The sequence below is a fragment of the Cryptomeria japonica genome, chromosome 11, assembly GCF_030272615.1.
Source record: "Cryptomeria japonica chromosome 11, Sugi_1.0, whole genome shotgun sequence".
Lineage (NCBI taxonomy): Eukaryota > Viridiplantae > Streptophyta > Pinopsida > Cupressales > Cupressaceae > Cryptomeria > Cryptomeria japonica.
In genome coordinates, this window is record NC_081415.1 from 84,623,625 (window position 1) to 84,644,740 (window position 21,116).

Below are 21,116 nucleotides of genomic sequence, written 5' to 3' on the forward strand. Positions count from 1 at the left end.
AATATTTTCATTTTTTATGAATTTTAATAAAAAACTAATTTTGAGAGCAAATGAGAGAATTTTTTGGATTTTCTTACATTTTTGGAAATCTATCATAATTATACATAGGATCAATTCTTTGTGATTTTAATTTTAATGCAAAATATTTCCCTAAAAATTGTATCTTTAAAAATTAGGATTTTTCCTTATTTTAATCAGATCTCACAAACGGCTTCTAATTTTGGCATCCAATTTTTTGTGAAGGTTAGGAAAATTATCAAAAGGATTCAATAAGAATTTCAAATTTTTTGGATCATGTGTTCAATTTATATGAATTTTTTATGAGTTTTCATAAAAAATTAATTTTGAGAGAAAATTAGCGAATTTTTCAAATTTTCTTACATTTTTGGAAATCTATTAGAATTATACATAGGATCTATTCTTTTTATTTTAAATTTTATGCAAAATCATTCCTCAAAAATCAGATCTTTGAAAATTAGGGTTTTGCATTATTTTACTCATATCTCACAAACTGCTTGGATTTGTTGTAGAAATTATTTTATGCAAGTTTGGAAGACAATCAGGACTCTCCAATAAAAATTTTATATTTTTTGGATTGATATTGCATTTTATATGAATTTTTTATTATTTTTCATAAAAAATTAATTTTTTTAGCAAATTAGCAAATTTTTTGGATTTTCTTACATTTCTAGAAATCTCTTGAAATTTTATAGGTGGTATTTTTTTATGATGATTCAGATCTTTGAATTGGTCAACAAAATGTATTGTTGAAGGCCCCTATTTCACAAAGTCTTTTGGATCTAAAATTTAGCTAACTTATGTGCTTGCGAGAAGGGGTGATTATTTCAAGCAATCCAAACTACTAATAAATCTTTGTTGCAGGTCCTTGGCAAGGGTTTTTGGATTTTTATTGTGTGCCTTGTTTTCATAGACTAGCAAACATTTCAATTGGTGCACTAAAATTGAATCATTGTCTTTTGTGTCTTGAGCAATAGGCTCTTTTTGTTTAATCTTTAGAGGACCTACCTTCCCGTGTGGTCATTAGGACTACTAGTGAGAAGAGAATGACCCAAGTGGTAGCGAGGAAAACCCACCTCTTCTGAACCACTATAAACAACTGTATTCATGGTGAAAACTATGGATAACGTGTGCTGATTAGTTCATACTGACACTATGTCTCCCCATAAACCCGTTTGATCAAATTTATTTGATCAGTTGTAGGGTGTAACCCCTACCAGCTGGGAGCCTTCTGTATTTACAGAGTTGAAAGTGCCTCATGTATGGCCACACGAGCAGATGCCCTTACTAGCACCTTTTTGTTTTAGAAGCCAAAATCCTTCTAGTTGTTAAGGCAGGAGGTCGAACCTCTGGTAGCGGCCCACACACATACGGTTTTTAGTAGAGATACAAAGTTCACCACAAGGAGTTTTCATGGGGAATGATGCTTGGCTGACCCGAGAAGTGAGTGTCGAGGGTGGAGCTAGTGAGGTCAAGCATCTAAGTATTCGCTCTGAATAGCGTAGCCTCGGGGGTAAAACTTCATGTGGGACCAACAACTATTGTCTTGGCCAGCCATAAGAATTGTGCTTGACTTATTATAAACATTCAAAACATTCAAGACCAAAGAGCAAAACATTGTGTCTTTTGTGTCTTCAAGTGTATGCAAAACATTTTTACATCAAACAACACACTTTTCTTGGATCATTTTGAGTCTAAACACTTGAAAACATTGAGTCCTCATCAACATTGTGTCCTCTTGTCATGAAAAATAGTCAAACATTCATATTTGGTCACAACCAACAACTTCACAAATTGGAAAAATTTTACAGTCCAAGAAACAAGAGTAATTAGTTTCAGAATTCTTGAGCTTCCTAGGTTGTTTCTCCAAGTTTTCATCTAGCATTCAACTTGTCTTTGGGTCTCACAAATTCCATCATTGCTTTACATCTTGCATTAAATTACATTTGTCTAAACTTGAGTCAAAAGGTCACTTGCTTGTCCTCATCATACTTTGTCAACACACTACATACAACAATATTTTGCTAAGTGGTCCCTCATCAAGGTCTATCACCTTTGGGTCTCATTTGGTCTTACTTAGAGTCAAGGTCAACTTACCTCGTCAAGAGAAACTATCCTCTCTTTGGAAGTCACACCTACTCTACTACATACATACTTGGTCTTACACTTTGGACATTGCAAGTACACTTCAGATTCATTTACATTCCATCCAACTCTTAGTCTTCCATACTTTTTCCATTTTCATCTAGTCTCACACATCTCGGTCAATACCTAGTTCATGGTTGAAACCCGTCTTCAAAAATCTAGGAGAGAAACTAAAGAGGCTCAAGAGTCTGCAAACATGAGTTCTTATGAGTATGACAATGATATCTTTTTCAATTCTGATCATACTACATTACCTAACATGGATGCCTATAGAAACATTCCAAATGTTGAGAACATGGACACTACAAACAAAAATGATACACACAATGATGATATTGACAACTTTTCAGTACATTCAATAGATGTGGAAGAATCCATTATGGATCCCCGTTTCAATCGATTGGTTGAAGAAATAATGACGAGGGATAGACAAAACTTCTTACAAATGATGGCACAAAGTGGAGCCAAGATACCTCATTATTTTGACATGTCTCAAATAATGGAAAATCGACCTTTGCAACAACCTCACTCCAACATGGATCAAAGGAGGCCTAATAGTGGAGGCAATAGAAGACCACATCTTGTGCCTGAATCACCATCATCTTTGTTTCAAAAACCAGAGGTCCCACATACACATGGTCAAGCATATGATACTCACCTTCATAGACCATTATGGAAGTCTTATGCAGAGAAATATGCTCAATCACATATCAATGCTAAGGATCAACCACCAAAGAAATTGGATATTCAAAGGCATGCTCAAAATTTGGACACAAGGAAACCCCATGTCAAATTTGGGGGCAACACATTAGAACATGTCACGCCTGTAGAGTATGGTATACATGGACAAAATAGATATTTCGTTCCTCAACATGAATCTATACCAAGTGGTCCATATATGCAGCATCACTATAGACCTCCTCCATATGAACATGTGTATGATCAATATCATCCATATATGCAACATGCTCCTCCTCCAATTGGTGCCTCAAGCATAGGGTATGGTCCAAGAAGTTGATCTCCACCTAAGAACAATTTGGAGCAACAAATCAGGGACTTAAAAAAGAAAATGGAGGACATAAATAAACCGAAGCCAACATACACAATGAGAGAAATATGTCCTTATCCATTTGACAAGAGAATTCCAATGCCTCCTTTTCCTACATACTTTGTGACACCTAAGTTTGATAAGTATAGAGGAAAAGGGGATCCTAAGGCACACATAAGACAGTTTTTCACAGCTTGCATTGAGGTAGCTTCAGAAGAGACATATTTGATGATATTATTCCCACAAAGCCTAGGTGATCAAGCTATGGAATGGTTCTCCCATTTTCCACCTAGTATTAAGTTATGGGGTGACTTAGCAGAGGCATTTATTCAACATTTCTCCTACAATATAGAGACAAACATATCAGTCACTACTTTGGGCAACACCAAGCAAAAAGAGGGAGAGTCTTTTGCATCATTTTTACAAAGATGGAGGAATCTAGCTAGCAGATGCTCTTGTGAAATTCCACAAAAACAAATGGTAGAAATGTTCACCCAAAATGTTAACAAAGACATTGGCTATGATCTAAGGAAATCTTGTTTGTCCACCTTCAAGGATGTCATTGAAAAAGGCTTAGTGACAGAAAAGGTCCTAATTGAGCAAGGAGTCATTAAGATATTCAAGGAAAACAAGGATGACTTTAAAGGAAAAGATAAGACAAGATTTTGGAATAAAAGCAAAAACACAGTCAATGATGGTGTTGTTGATGCCAATACAGTGCGACCCAAAATCATTTTTTTAGGATCAAGCTCTACAAACAATCAAGTGAATACTCAAACAACTTCTAGATCACGAAGGAAGTACACTCCATTGGGAGAACCACTTGAGTAAGTTTTCAAAAAGCTAGTGGCAAACAAGGTAATCACTATTCTAGATTTTCCTCCATATGAACCGAAGGTTAAACCAAATTGGTGGAATAATGATGAATATTGTGAATTTCATAAAAGCAAGGGACATAAAACAAGAAATTGTCATCAACTAAAGAACATCATACAAGATCTCATTGATAGAGGTGACATTGAGATTGAAGGACACTCATCCAATCAAGAACATGAGATGTTTAAGGAACCATTCCCAAAGCATGACAAGGGAAAAGCTAAAGCCACAGATGAGCAAACCAACTATACCAAAGCATCTTATAACTATGATTCAACTATCAATCACATTTCGATGGACAATTATGTCTCTACCATTATCATCAAGGACAAAATGTCTGAGAATTATACCCAAAGACCCAAGATTGTCCTAAAAGGCATCAAATCTTCTTTCGAACCTACCTCTGAATGTAATGTTACAACTTGTCAAGGTAAATTCACTTTGCAAGATGCTCCAGCTAAAAACACAGCTTCCTTATCAACCAAACCTGAGTATGACCTTGTCAAACAGTTAGGAAAGACACCCGCGCTCATCTCCATTCTTGAGCTCCTACGCATATCCCCCTCACATAAATCCATTCTTGACAAAATCTTGAGAGAAACTATTGTTCCTACTGATCTGAATGTGGACCAGTTTCAAGCCATGGTGGGATACCTTTCCATTCCACACTCCCTTACATTCACAGAAGCCGATGATGCCTCTGTAAGTCAGCCACATAATGCACCATTACACATTGAAGCCTTCATACACAAACATAGAATCAAATGAGTCCTGATAGATGGAAGAGCAGGTCTAAACATTTGTACATTGAGCACTATTAAACAATTGGGATATTCTGACAAAGTTGTGAATGCTACAAACAAAATTACCATCAAGGCATATGATGATGAAGAACATTCATCCAAAGGCACAATCACCTTACCTCTCAGAGTTGGGCCAGTTACAAAGGATGTGGTTTGTCAGTTCCTAGACCTGGATCTCACATACAATATATTGTTAGGACATCCATGGATTCATGAGATGAGCACAGTACCATCTACATATCATCGATGTATCAAGTTTCCACACAATGGAGTTGAAGTGACTGTCAAAGCTGACCCAAATCCATTTATATATTGCAACAATCTGCAACCTAGATCAGAAATAATAATTCTAGTTAATAGAGAATCTATTCCTTCATTAGCATATGTGGATCCAGAATCATTAAAAGCTTCTACATCCAAACAATCAGAGCTCAAAGGAAAGTTCAAGTTTAAAGACATGGGATGTGGTGAGTATATCTTTCATGTTGATCAACTCCCACTATCTCCTAATGTATTCAGTCGACAAGAACAACCTACAAAAAAATTGCAATGCTAGGGAATTGGGTGTGAACCACCTAGTGTTGTCGCTACTAAGTCCAAATGCAAATCTCCTCTAGCGGTGCAAGCAACTCTTGATATCAATAGTCCTAAGAGTGGTTCCAACAAAGAATCTATTGAGCATATCACAAACCCTTTTGAGAACTCACATAGCCTTACTATGTCATCTGCTCATTCCATTTCCACTCCTCTTCCAAACTTGGATCAACAAGAATTAAAAAAGCCCTTACTGATTGGGGATCAAAAATCAAGCTTTGAAAAGAAAAATCTAAAAGTCAAAAATAATAAAGAAAAGTCCTTTAGTCCAAATCAAAATCAAAAGCAACTGGACTCCACAAAAATCAAAGTCAAGGATAAAAATACTATGAATGAAAAAGAGAAAGAGTTGATCTCCCCTAATATCAAAATAATTGGGGGCAAAAGTTCTAGAATTTTAAGTCAAAAAGAACACTTGTTGATCCTAAGTCTCCATCATGCTATCCTACTTTCACTTCTTTTCACAATCATAAGCCTTCATAACTCATCTACTTGTTCCACACATCTTTTTCCTTCTGGTGATACATCATGGAACTTTAATGGAGCTTCCTCAAAGGACATTGTTATCAGGGATGCCCAAACTTCTTTAGGTGACACGCATATGGGCCTATGTAGTCCACACACTAGTAATTCTATCTCAGTTCCCTTATCAAGGAAGACAGTCACTTGAGTTACATATCATTCAGTCAAGGAATGTCATAGTTACAATCACAAAGTCAAGTCTCGCACATTTGAGGTAGGTGACTTGGTTCTTAGAGAAAATCCTAAAAATCAGCAAGACAAAGAAAAGAAGGGAAAGTTTGAACCAAACTGCCTTGGTCCTTACATCATCATAGCAGCATATGGATCTGGGGCATATCAGCTCTCAACTACAAAAGGTGAACCTTTGGAGGATCCTATCAACAACATGCACCTTCGCAGGTTTTACACATAGCTCTTCAGAGTATCCTAATTCAAAAAATACAAAAAAATTCAAAAATTTAAAAAAATAAAAAAAAAAATCGTTACTTGGTGAAAACCTAGCAAACAGATGCCTTGTGACAAAAAAAAAAAAAACATTGAAAAATTGAAAAAAGTAAAGAGAAATAATTTCGTCCAATGGTGAAAACCACTTTGGTGGTGCCCTGGGCAAGTACCATGTTGAAAACTAGGTCACCACTGCCATGCATAGAGACATTGCTCCTCCCTCCTTTAGGATTCTCTTTCATCACTTCACTTTGCACAAACTCACAGCCTATCATTCATAACAAACTTACCCATTCCCATCATGGCTTGTCATTGATCTACACAAGATTAGTTTACCATTCATAATAAACATTCCTTTTCACCCCTTTCCATTCATAATAAATCAGCTCCTATTTGTGGCTAAGGCAAATCCTATGTCTAGTGATGGGTGTGGAACTGAGAACATCACATGTTTCGAGGAGTACAGTTTCTTCCAGCTTCCTTTAGTCTATCTGCGCACAATCCGCAATAAAGCAACATTTGCATGATAGATCCGCAATAAAGTTTCATCTTCTTCACAATAAAGTATTAGTTTCATGGATTCAGTTAGTTTCAGATGATACGTAGTAGCAACAATGTGCTTCAACAAAATAAAATCTTTCAACAGACTCAAACAACATATGGTTTCATGTTATCTATCCTTTTTGTGACAGTAAACATTATGACCACAATCAAATAAGACTTATACAAGTGACAAGAGACACTAAACTTGAGGACTATAGTGGATGTTGGTGTTGAGTCTTGGTTTTCTTTTGATTTTATCTTTTGGTGACATGTCTTTTATCTTTTTTAGGATGTCTCTGACTAGAGATCCTATCTCCAGGATGTCTTTGACTAGAAAGACGAGGATGGGGTATCGTCACCTATTTGTATTTGTTGTCTATGGATTGTCATTTAGTAATGCTATGACTTGTCCAAGGATATGAGTACACTGTGAGTCTAGTATGAACTGGAGCATTCCTTGTTTGTGACTATCTTATCTCCATGCAAATGGGTACAATGACTTTCTGGGTCGAACATATGCCTCGATTGTCATAACCTACTTGCCATAATAAAGCTCAATGATGATAACGCACAAGAATCTCTTTCACTTTCATATCTTCTATCTTCCATCCCCCTTTCTTGATTGACCTCCATAGTCCTTCTTGAGTCCGTGTAGCCTGCTATCACATGACTGAGTATAATGACACACCAAAAACATTTGCATTTCATGTAGTTGCACCTGCATTACCACATATTAAGCACTTCATACATACATATAGATATCACAATTGCATCACATCCTACACACAACACATGTTAGCACATTTTATATTATCATCATGTAAATAATTATTTGCATTATCATATTTATCTGCATTTCATACATTCACATTTGCATTGGCATAACATTATAAAACATAAAAGAACAAAATATATATATATATTGCATTGCATCATATACATATTTGCATCCATATCATAAGCATCACATGAGAACATCTCATCACATAGGTACGCATGCATATAGTTGCCGCAAAGATGAATCATCTCATATATATAATCATAAGTGTCATGATACAATGATGTCAAAATCATATGGCTACAATCACCCAAAGGTATCTACATCATCATACAAAATGGTACAAAATTGATACATAGGGAGCCCTCTACGGCTATGATGAACTCCCTTCCTCAGAGCCGACTGGCCTTGACAAAGTCTGAGCCCTAGAAGGACCCACCCCAAGATCATCTCTCCTATCCCTTGTGTCCTCTACACCCACCCCTCATGTCGCCCTATCCGGATAGAGGAACCCACTTATAACTCCTACCAACACTGTTGGTAGTGCTAATCTTGTCCATGTCATGGTATCCCATGCCACATGTCCAGCCCTCATCTCTAGTCCTGGATCCTAAAACACTCGTCTCAAGGCCTCCCTAGCTCCATCTCAATCATATGGAATTAGCTCCCCCTTGATCGGTATCTGCAAAATCCTGTATACATCCTCCAGGGTAACTATCATCTCCCCCATCGAAAAATGAAAAGTGCAAGTCTCAGAGTGCCACCTCTCTGCCAGTGCATTCAACAATCCCATGTTTTCCTGAAACTCAGGCACATATAGAATATGTCTCAATCCCATAGCCTCAATTGTATCTCAATCCTCGGTTGTCAACTCAGGTCGCAACCTCTGAGTCGATGGGAATCTCTCCCGTGACTCTAGCATAGGAAAATACTCCTACAGTCACACAAATAAATCATCTCAGTCCTAGTGACACTCACTGTTCATCACAAAGTGTTGCTTCTATCCTAGTGGTACTCCCTATTCATCACAAAGTACTACGTGTTTGGCACTCCCTATTCATCACAAAGTGCTTCTCACATTTGCACTCATTGTTCATCACAAAGTGCTGTTCATATTTTAGTACTCCTTGTTCATCAAAAAGTACTATATCTTGGTACTCACTATTCATCACAAAGTGCCTTGATCTATCCTAACCTAGGGCCTCTGCTTGAGTGAATCCTCTTGAGAAGTTTCCTAATTGGCAATGTATGTTCTATCACAAAACTGTCAATCCTAGCCCTATTTGTTATCCTTGTCTTCCCTAAAGGACCTGCTTGAGTGTATCCTCTTAGCAACTTATCCAGTCGATAGCATATGTTCATCACAGAACTGCCAATTTGACCTAGAAGGCACAAATTCACATTTTTGGACACAAACGTGCTTTCATGACATAAACGCTCGTTTAGACCGCATAAATGCGCCTGGCACCAACGTAGATGTGCCTACACATTTTTGACATTTTTTGGACCCTATTCTAAGCACATTTATTACCCTACCTAGCATGCATTAATGACAACAATAAATGCATCAAATGTACAAGGAGGTTTTGTGGTACTTACTGGCTCTCTTGCCTCTGCTGGCCTCTGAAATCGGCGAACACGATTGAATCTATGAGCCATTGCCATCGCTACTGACTGTTGCTGCTCTATGTCGCTCTGCACTCTAATCTCTTGGATGTGTGGATGACAATGAGGATGTTTTCTCCTCATGGTCTATCTAATAGACTACCCTAGCCCTAGTCTCCTATGTTAGTCTTCATTATCCCATGACTTTGTCACTTTATCTGGTCAGTCCATTCTAGCCTTTCTTTCTTATCAAGAGATTGTCTGTGGTCTTTTCATAAATTTTCATCCAATCTCTCGAGGGGGCATATCATTCCCATCTTGGGGCAACTCTGTATCAGTTCATCTTATCTTCTTTGAAACAATGCAAGAAACCGCATTGTCTCAAAGAGGGGCAAAATGTAGACACCCAAAATTGTCCAGTCTAATTAAATAAATATTTTATTTATTTAATTATCTAAGCTTAATTCTTCTATTAATTAAATAAATCTTTATTTATTGAATTAATTCATTTATCCTCTTCTAGCCTTATTTCTCATTTAAATAAATACATTTATTTATTTAAATTATCCTTTTCCTAAATTAAATAAATATCTTATTTATTTAATTGATCTCACTCCTTCTATTAATTAAATAAATCTTTATTTATTTAATTAATTCATTAACCTTTTCTACCCATGACACATGTCATTCATCTCTTAATTCATACACTACCTACCACTTTCATTATTTTATTATTTCTTTTACCTACCCTCTAATCATAGCCGACCTCCTTTTACACCTCTCAATCTTATCCCTCCATTTCATATAGTGTCTTCTATATAAGGAGATTCTTCCTTCATTATCAACCCTAATCAACCTAATCAATCTATGCAAACTCCCCATTGACTACTTGACTACACTACGCTTTTGAACATAGGCGATCCTACTTGCAACCACATTTCTGTTCTTTGTTGAGCTCTTGTGGACATAAAATCTGAGAGCAAATATATCAAACAAGATCAATGGAGATAGGAAGAATGGAGATCCAAACCCTATTGGACATGTGATGGTATAATCTTTGTGATTTCATTTGATTTTCATTGTCTTAGGTAATCTTCATATGTTATGGTGGATCTTTGTTGTTGTTAGGCTAGGGTCCATTTAGCCTTTCAATATTGTTATTGTTGTTATCCATTTTCTCCATATATAGTATGTTCTTGCAAAATCTAAGTTCTTGGTTTACTTCCTCTATTTTGTATAGAAAAAATAGATTTAGTTTTCTAGGTGATTCCTAGTTTCTATTTGCCCAAGAATTGGGTTTATGTTGGCAAAGTTTATTAAATTGCCTCTTGCATGATTCAAGGATTCTTCCTATGTGAGAAGAAATGAAGAAATTAATCAAATCCCTCTTATCTCTCTTAAATTCTTCTGATTTTGCCCAAGATCTTTATGTATTTGGAGATTTTGTGTTTAATTAGCTTTTTAAAATCTCCTTATCAAAAATATCATGCCAAAAATTTGGAAATGATGTGTATTGAGTCTTTTTACCAGTAAATGGATACTGGGAATGAATTCATTTTTAATTAAATGTTTTTAAAAAATTAAATAAATAAAATAATGTTTTAATCTCAATCTACGTGGCAAGCTAGTCACACCACGTGGGACGGTAGTGTCTGCTACCCCGAGTAGCAACACTATCAGTCGGTAGTGGCTCCTACGAGAGGTAGCAACACTACCAGTCAGTAGAGCTGCTACCGGTTGGTAGTAGCACTACCGACAGGTAGTGTCTATGGCCTTCCGACAGTAGCACTGCCCACGGGTAGGGCTTTGCCCACCGCCTGTGTATCATTCCTCCACGGGGTATGTAAAACGTGTTGCTATGTTTTTATATTAACGCGATTTAAATTTATATGTTAGTTTTAATTTTAGTTTTTAGAATTTTCTTGTAAATAATTATATATATATATATATATATATATTTATAAATTTATTTTATTTTCTTGTAATTCAAGGCCTGGTTATATAATCAGATTGATAATTTTAGATTTAATATTGGAAATAGATAATATGTTTTATATAATTCATATTTTATTTATTAAATAGTTAATATGGATTTTATTATTGTGTTGGAATATTGTTTTGGAAATATATAGAATTGAATGACATTTTGAATAATATATTGAATGTAAGGTGCATTTATTTAATTTTTAAATCAATAAAATTGCAAGTGTTTATGATGCTGATTTTCTCAAAGATTGTCTATGTTGGGACTTAGTGAATTTAGATTTTCTTTCAAGGGGTTTAATTGGTTGTTATCTCTCATTCTTGTTAGTCATCTTGTTGTGGCATATTTTGTATCTCTTGACCAAGTAACGTAGTATGACGTCATTGTCTTAACCATGTAGTGCTTTTTCCTTATGGTTAACCAGGGGCTAGTATGTCTTGTTTTTGGCCACTTGTATTTGGATAGTGGTGTTATGGCTATCTGTTTCACTGTAGGGTCCTCGTAGAGTTACCATGTTCATTTAGTGTCCTATGAGAGAGTGGCTTTCGAGTCCACACCCGAAGTGGTTGGCAGGATAACCTCTCGAAAGTCAGTTAATAATTGATAACCTAATAATTGATTAGGGGGTGGGTAGTTTTAATATTAATTAAGATATTGTACACTATGCATGGGTGAGTGCCCGTATAGGCTCAAGATGTAGTGGGAAGGCATGGAATGGCAAACCGACCACCTTGTCTTCTTGAAGGGTTGGTAGGGTCCGCATAAGGCTTAGATGGAGCTAGAGGTTTGGGAAAGGTTACCAGGACAACCCAAGATGGGGGCCGGGACCTATGGAGGCCTACTTAGGGTAACCATCTTAAGCTATGGGATGACACTCTCTCTTTAGGGTCACTAGTGTTTTGTGATGTCGAGTTGAATATTATGGAGTCATATTGTATTGTCATGGAGTCATTTGTTCTGTCGTCCATGTCCTACTTATGCTTTCTTGAGGGTCTTTTGCTATCTCCTAGCATGGTGGGGTGATTCCATCTTGGGATTACATGGTCAGGTGGTAGTGCCACTTCCAATCGGATGTTGTTGTTCGTACCTTCATGCGAGGATTGGCTTCGCAGGTGTTCCTATGGTTCATGACTCATGCTCTACCTCATGTTGGAGATTATTGTTCTTTGGAGACCTATGTGGTCAATTGTATCAATGAATTTATGTAACCTTGTATTTGATAAAGTTGTTAACTTGAATGTATTATTGGAAGCCATGTATTTTATGGACAATATAATCCTAAGATTTGGATGTTATTTATCAACTTTCTATACGATTTGTGTAAATGCTTAAAAATAGAGAAAATTATATTGTTACTCTTTCAATCTTTAAATAGTGTAATCTGTTATTGTATATGGTTTATTTTGTTCATTGTGTAATGATGGATAATTGGATTAATCGTAATTATGGAATTTAACTTTTAGTTTAAGTCTTCGTTGGTAACCCTTTAGGAATTTTGGTGTTAGTCTTCCACTTGTGTTATTATTATGCAACGTAGTAATTAATGCACTTAATGTGATTTATACTTTTAAATTCTTTTTATTTCACCCTTAGTTGTCTAGATGTGTGGTTATTCCTTTGGGCTTCCTGGCAAGGCGTTACATGATCAGTTTGATTGCAGACTTTGAGATTTTTCATGTTGTTGATTTGATTTTATGGATGGGCCGTGCATTCATGCTTTGATTTTAAATTTTAATTTGATTTTGTCAATTTTGTCGATTTTTAGTTTTTGGATATTTTGACTTTTGGAGTTTTTTGGATTAGAAGAAAGATGTATTTGGTTTCCCTAATGTATAGAAAGACAAGGATATTACGAATAGATGATTGAACTATTGAGGTGAAAATGGATAGGAGAGAGATATAGGTAGCTTATGAGTAGACACGTCAAGAGATTTTTGAAATCATTTTTTTGTCCCTAGTTTTAATCAAGATCGAGGATGGAAAAGGGGATATGGATAGAGATAGGATATGTATAGAAGAAACAAGATCATAGATAGTGATAGATGATGGAAGAAATGAATAGATAGGATAAGGGATATGGATAAAGTGAAGCAAGATTGTAGATAGCACTGGATGATAAAAGCAATGAATAGATACGCTAGATGGTATGGATAAGGGGGTATGGATAAGGTGAAGCAAGATCATAGATGGCACTGGATGATAGAAGAAATGATTAGATAGGATAAGGGATATGGATTAGAGGATATGGATGAGGTGTAGCAAGATTGTAGATAGCACTCGATGATAGAAGCAATGAATAGATAGGATAAGGGATATGGGTTAGAGGATATGGATGAGGTGTAGCAAGATTGTAGATAGCATTGGATGATAGAAGCAATGAATAGATAGGATAAGGGATATGGATTAGAGGATATGGATGAGGTGTAGCAAGATTGTAGATAACACTGGATGATGGAAGCAATAAATAGATAGGATAGGGATATGGATAAAGTAAAGAAAGATAATAGATAGTGATTAATTTAGATAGGGTAAAAGATATTGGAGGAAGGATAATGGGAGATATGGTAGGAAGAATAAAGTGGATGAAACTTTTCTCCCAAGCATAGAGGTTTCTATTTGCGAAAAGGCAATATGTAAGATTGTCACAACATCTAGCACCACCCGAATAAGTGTTCTTGAACTTTTAAAAGATAAAGACCCAACCCACACTTAGAATCTCTAAAAAATTCAATTGAACATATATAGAAGCTAGGAAGTAGACTCAAAAGGGAAGAAGAATCCCAAACTAGTTCAAGGTACTTAGTCTTTGATTACCCATGTGTGTGCAAGTGGGTTCATTTTGGCTCATATGATCACTGTAATATTTAGAATCCAACGTGGCTAGCTACATGAGTTACCTTGACTTCAAAAGCATCCTAGATAGAGCCTCACTACAAGTGAGCATCCATAGCCCCAATGAGGTTATCATTGTAATCTCACAAATATTGCTCCATTGCTAGCCATGCATTCATAGCTAGAAATGTGTGCAGGAATGAGTGCAACATAAATGTAAAAGTCAGTTTCAAAGGGTCCACACATCAATGAGACTCTTGGCGCAAGTTATAGGAACTATATTGAATAGCTCAACTTCCCAAGTGGTGTCCCATTGTTCTCTATCACATAGGATCCCTAAAGTCAATTCTTTTGCTCTCAGATCACTGAGCAAAGTGAGTTAGGAATGACAACCCCAAGAATTAGTGATGTTTGATTATAAGCATGAATGCATTCCTAAATTGTATATGATATTGAAACTATGATGATTAAACTAGCATAAATATGATGCTGTGATAAAGATTAGTTATCCTATCCTAATAAGATATACTAGTTTAACATGGATATGCTATGATATTGAAAATACTTCTAAATGCTTAGTATAACTTAACAAAGAGAGGCTAGCTGCTTAGTAAAATGACTATAAGTTTGATGCATAAAATTTGATCTATTTGAAGAAGGAATGGGCTCTATTTATAGGGAAAATAGGGCAATTGATAGTCAAGATCGAATAATCTTAACAAGGGCCAGGATTGAAAGTTAATCAATCCATGTTTACAATTCTCACCAATGAAATGGTGACAATTTTAAACAAGAGGTTTCTTGAGAGGATATGTAAGAGGCATTAAATTCCTAAGAACACATGAAGGTTACCTTAGGAGGTAAGGGTTAAGGTTAGGTTAGGGTTATCCACTGGACAAATATTTTATCCAAAGGACAAAATCTTGTGCAAGGGTTGAAGAGATAACCAAGGTTAAAGCCATGAATGCTTGATGAGACCCTTGGGTTAGATGGGGGTTGAGTTAGAGACAAAGTCTCTAATCATGGAAGAAGGTTGAGTTAACCATTAATGGTTAGGAAGACTTTGAGGGTTAACTTGTTGAGGATATAAAACCTTTTATGATTTTCAAAGACTTTGAAGGCTTTGATAAGTGACTTCTCTTTGCTTAGGATTGTGACAATATTTAGGAGATGGATTAGGCTAAATTGGAAGTGATTAGAAGAATCTAGAAGGGGGTTAAAGAGGCAAGTGGGAGATGTAGGAAAATGCAAGTGGATGAGGGAGAAAGATTTTATTTAAAATAAAATTAATTTATTTCAATCAAATAGATGCAACTTGCAGAAATACCAATGGGATATTTAAATATATAAATTAGATTTATTTATTTGCAAAGATCAATTTAATTAAATATAAATTTAATTAAAAAGGGGGAAAGGGGAATTGATTAAATAAAGTGATTTATTTAATTAAAGGCTAGAAAAGGCTTAGGTGAACTTAATTAAATAAATTGAGTAATTCATTTAATCAAATAGATGAATATGAAGAAATTAATTAAATAGAATATAATTAATAAGAGGAAATTGGTTAAAAAAAATATTAAATGTTTATTTAGGAAAGTGGTCTGATTTATACATCTACAACTATCATAACTAAGATAGTTGTAAACAAGGTATTGAAGTCGATAGTTCCTGCATTTTTGGAGATGAACATGCTCAAGAATTTGAATGGATCTCTAAAGGCCACTTCCATGGATAGATTCACACTAACAAAATATTGTTTTTCATCATATCAGTCTTCTTCTCCTAATTGTAGGGATGTGAACATTTCATTGTAATCTATAACAATATGCTATGGGTGCGGTAGGTATTATGTTGTGGTTTATTTTCTCTTTAATTGGTTTCAAGCTCTCTTTTGGCTCAACCTTATGTTCTCTATGTAACTATTTGTTATCTTTATTATTCTATAGTATCAGTATATGAAGTTCTCCTATTTGCCAAAAAAAAATATATATATCCCACATAATATTTATTTGAGTTTATCTACCAAATTTTAAGCCCTAATTGTAAATTTTAAATTGATTACTTATCCCTAATTTGTAAAACTCATTTATGAGATATCTTTCTCTCAAGGAAATTTTAAATATTACTCACCATCATGAAAAAGATTCATTGATTGCTCTCAATAAAAATGTCAATGGTTCAAATATTCCTATTCTCATTGAATGGAAATTAAGAATTATAGTGCACTGAAATATTTTGTAGAATGTTTTCCACAACATTAAAATTGTTTGTATATTAATAATATCAAATATTATATTTATTCTTCTTTTTCATTTCAAAATATTTATAAGAATTCAAATAATGTTATTTAAGTATTTTTAGGAGATTAAGATTCTATTATGATACATTGTTAATATTTACTCTAAAATCATGTAGGTTGTACACAATTTATATTTGTAAAATTAAACATATTTCTTGTTGTTATTTGTGGGGAGCATAAACTTCTTGATGAATTTTACATTTTGTTATTTTATTTTGTGAATTATGAACTTTGTGAGATTCCATGGCCACCACCTTTTGGCTTCACTTATATTATATATTTGTGCTTTTATTAAATTTAATTTTAAAAGGTTTATTAATAACTTCTTTTGAGGTTACATGAATCACTTTTGTGTATGTTCAATTTACATGTTATCATCTTTTTACCAAAGGATACTCTAATTGTATGTAATGCTCAATTTTTTTATTATTACTACAAAATATGAATTCAACTTGTTTTAAAGTAACAACAATCAATTCTAAGTCAATGTCATAATTGAATCAAAGTAGTGGAAAGATATGGGATTTTTCTTATAACTTGTGTAATCTAGTATGACTTAATTTAAATTCACTATTTTAATAATATAAAAGTTTGATTATGATCTAATTTTTTTATTGTAAATAATTAGTGTTCATGAATGATTTTTTAAAGAGTGTACATTTTTTATTTAAGATTGTACATTTTTTATTTAAGATTAATATTTAAGTCATTTTTATATTAATTAGATGTTATACAGCTTTTAAATTAGGTCAATATGAAGTTTTGAGTTTGGATTATCATTGAGAAGAAAATGTAAATTATGCTTTACATATATCAATTATATCTATGCTTAGTGGATGGGATCCTATTGATGACACTATCCCTGCTATTGTTTGGTATCAAACTTTTGATGATAAAGATCCACCTAGAGTTGGAATTGCATGAACTACAAGTAATTGTTTGTTTTAATTTATGACTTGATCACATTAGACTTTATGGTAGTCCCCTATTTTTTCACATAGAGTACTAATCAATCATCATGATATATAGTACCCCATTTTACTATTGAAGCTTCTAAAGAAAACAAAAATATTATATTGAGACCTTGAGATCCACATCTTAATTTATATTTTGTTACTTATTATATGTTGTAATGTATTTTTTCTATAAAATGCGACCTCATTATGAGAATATTAAAATATTTTAATTTTGTGTTGAATTACTACGTCCTACTTCATATTTTCATACTAGGGAGGATCATTCAACCTAGTATATTAATGTTTTTGTTTGGGAACTAATCACCTATAAATTTTCCACTCTAATTCTCTCCTTCATAGTGGGAGAGATTTACACATTAAATTTTGGCTTGCCTAAGCTTCTCAATAGATGGTCTTGGACATTATGTGCCCCCTCTTTGTCTTATGGAGAACCTTTGCATCTACCTTGAAAATATTACATAGAAAAATAATTTGGGATCCCATTAAGAAAATAATAACAATAGAGTCTCCAAAAAGGTTTTATAGTATTTTATCATTTTTATATGGGGAATGGTAAAAAACCACCCACTACCCATCTTGAAAAAGTTCCTTTTTCCTTTGTGTTGGCACCAATGAATAGGAAATTTGTTGCAACTTCTATGCAATGGTGATTTGATTCTCATATCAATAAATAATGCACATGATAAACCGAATTTCAGTTTTTTACTTTTTTAATACAATATATAGTATAATTTCTATACTTTCTCCCTATTATTGGACCATATATTTATTTGACCACTAATAGAATTTATATCAAAAAATAATAGATAAACCAATGATGAATGGAAGGTTTCCCAATGCGAAGTAGTTGCATTAAATTTTTTCAAAATATCAATCAATATTTAGAGTTCATATTTGTTTATTTCAATTAACCAAATAATTAATCTTGTGTGTGATAAGGAAGTCTAGGGATAGATGAAAGAGTTTCAAAAGGGTTAGGCTCTACTTTCTTTTAAAAGGAATTATGTCCACATAGTTTAGAGAATACATGTTTAGGGGTTTTGAGGGGTTTTCAATTTTTAAAATTCAAAAATCATGAATCAAAACAAATATAAGAAAATATTATTATATTTTAAAATATGAAAAACCTAAGAATATTACCTTCTCAACCTTATTCATATCACATCATGGCAACATTGTCTTTGCTTTCCTACTATTGAAGATGTCACAAATGTGCTCATACTTTATGTCACTTGCATTAGGGCTTTGTAGATATGTGGTTGAGCTTAAATTAGATTGACCCCTTTTTTCTCCCTTTAACTAAGAAATAACATGAGTGTGTTAATAAACAAGGTCACATCTTGATTTCCACAAACTAAAAGGTGGCTGTGACCATCTTTTAGTTCCCCATCTTTGTGCACATGTCCAATGAAACAATTATAATTTTTTCTTAATTAGATATGTTATTTGGTTGTTGACCTATATTGTCTAGGTGATATTTCAATTAGTTTTATTTTTTTTTTCAATATGATTTTGATAGTTCTTTATTTCATGTTTTATGTTCATTTTCATTCTTTGATTTGAAGGTAGTAGGAAAGAGTACAATAGATGAATAGTCATCTTGTAGTCATTACATCTTCAATCTTTAAATTGATAATTTTTAATATGACTATATTTAATATTCTAATTTATACAAAATTATTTAAACAATCTACAAATTATAATACAAATACAATAATAATTATTTATGAGTTATCCCTTATATTCTTAATCAGAGATTGTTGAAATTTATATATGGTCTTGAAGAACTTAAATAGCCTAAAGAAGCATTTGGAACCAATGTTTGCAAATATAGATGGGCATGTCCAACAAATATAAATATAGTCTAATGTTTGCTTACACATGTATTCACAAACAGAGACCGCTAGGGTTACGCATATATCCTCTAACACAGTCCGTTCTTCATGCAATAGAGGCGAGTGAGAAAAGGAATCCGCAAAAATAGCGTGGTAGTGCATGGAGAAATGGCTATGGTACTGTGCATACATACTCCTGCTGATTCGCATGCCATTCACATATATGTGATGAATTACTCGAAGTGCGCCCAACTTAAACGGAAGTCTGGTACATCCTGCATGGAATGTCTCTACCTGCACACACCTTTGATGTTCATGAATGGAACTTGAATCTCTACTATTTATCTATCCTGAGATGCCATTGAGTGGGGCCGTGACCGGGGGCTACAAAAATAGAAGAGGCAACCAACATGTTTTCTTTGTATGAATACATAGTTGGTGTTGGGCTTTGTTGATAGTGAATATTGTGAATCAGGGAGGAGATAATGGTCATTTGAGGTGCAGACAACCGTGCGTCTTTATTACCTTGCGCAATCATTTCTATTTTTATATTCACACTCTTTCAAACTATAATGCTTAGGCTTTGCCCTTTATAAAAGCATCGTGATTATTGCGAGTGTGTGGCCACTAAAGGTAATGAGGTATTGGAGGTTTTGGAAAAAGCAAAAGATCAGGTAATGTAATGCGATTTTAATTAGTTATTTTTAGAAATTATAATTTTTCTTTTAATAAGGAACATGTTGACAATTGTAAATTTCTTCAACATTTGTTTATCTGACTCAAATGCAGAATCTAGCGCACAAAGGCTTGATATAGGGGAGATTGTGGTCTAATCATTCTTTTATAAGAAAAAGTGACTGAGTTCCATGACAACAGTAATGACAAGATTCTCAAAAGAAGAAAAACTGTTAGAATTTATATAACTCTAACAATAATTTTGAAAAATATAAATACCATCAAATTTTCCAAATGAATGGAACCAATGTACACATATTACATGTAAAGGGTACTAGAGTTATGCATATATATGCTCTCTAACAATGTTCACTCATATTAAGGTGTCACTTAAGGAGCATATTGGAAAGTATTCATACAATTTGAATTGCATAGTATTTTTAATTGATTATAAAATTTTAAATTTGTTTGATTTAAGTAATTAGGTTTTTTTATCAATTCAGTTTTTTTTGTTTTTTAATGAAAATGTTGAATTTATAGTACATTATAATGATATGAATAAGTATCTAAATGTCAAATCTAATTTAGATGTGTTTTAAGGGATTTGAAATTTGATGGATAATTTTTTTATTACACTATCATTTTCATCAATTATGCTCAATCAATTGAAATACATGTTCACTGTTTTTTATTTGAGACCATTCAAATAATCCACTAACCACATTAATATACAAACAATGCAATGGAAATGGATCTATGCACTCTGTTTTGGCATCTGCTTAGATTTTGGTAGGATTTTGGAAGAGTTTGGAAAATAAAAACAAGAGCGATATGAAAGAAAGAAGAAAAGAGACTAGAGGAAGAAGCCATTCCAGAATCATGTTCAGGAACTTTTTTATTTCTTTTCCATTTACTAAATTTAGACAGCAAAAAGGAGGAATCTTGGTCGTCATGCTAGAGAGGCTTGTGAGAAGAGGAATCGGCAAAAATAACTGGCAAGGTGAGTAATAAGGCTGAATGAGAAACGAATAGACAAGGGACTGCATGGAGAAATGGCTATGGCAATGTGGATATATAAATATGGTATTGCTACAATAAAGTACATGATTGTTTCCATGCAACCAAATATTACACACAC

At 33.9% G+C, this 21,116-nt stretch overlaps 1 long non-coding RNA gene across 1 annotated transcript; it reads left to right on the top strand.

Moving 5' to 3' along the window:
- The first annotated feature begins 19,548 nt into the window (after positions 1 to 19,548).
- LOC131079349 (uncharacterized) lies at positions 19,549 to 20,455 on the top strand. The gene is made up of 2 exons (XR_009113968.2): positions 19,549 to 19,977; positions 20,093 to 20,455. It is a non-coding gene; the product is annotated as an uncharacterized LOC131079349 (long non-coding RNA).
- The last annotated feature ends 661 nt before the right edge of the window (positions 20,456 to 21,116 follow it).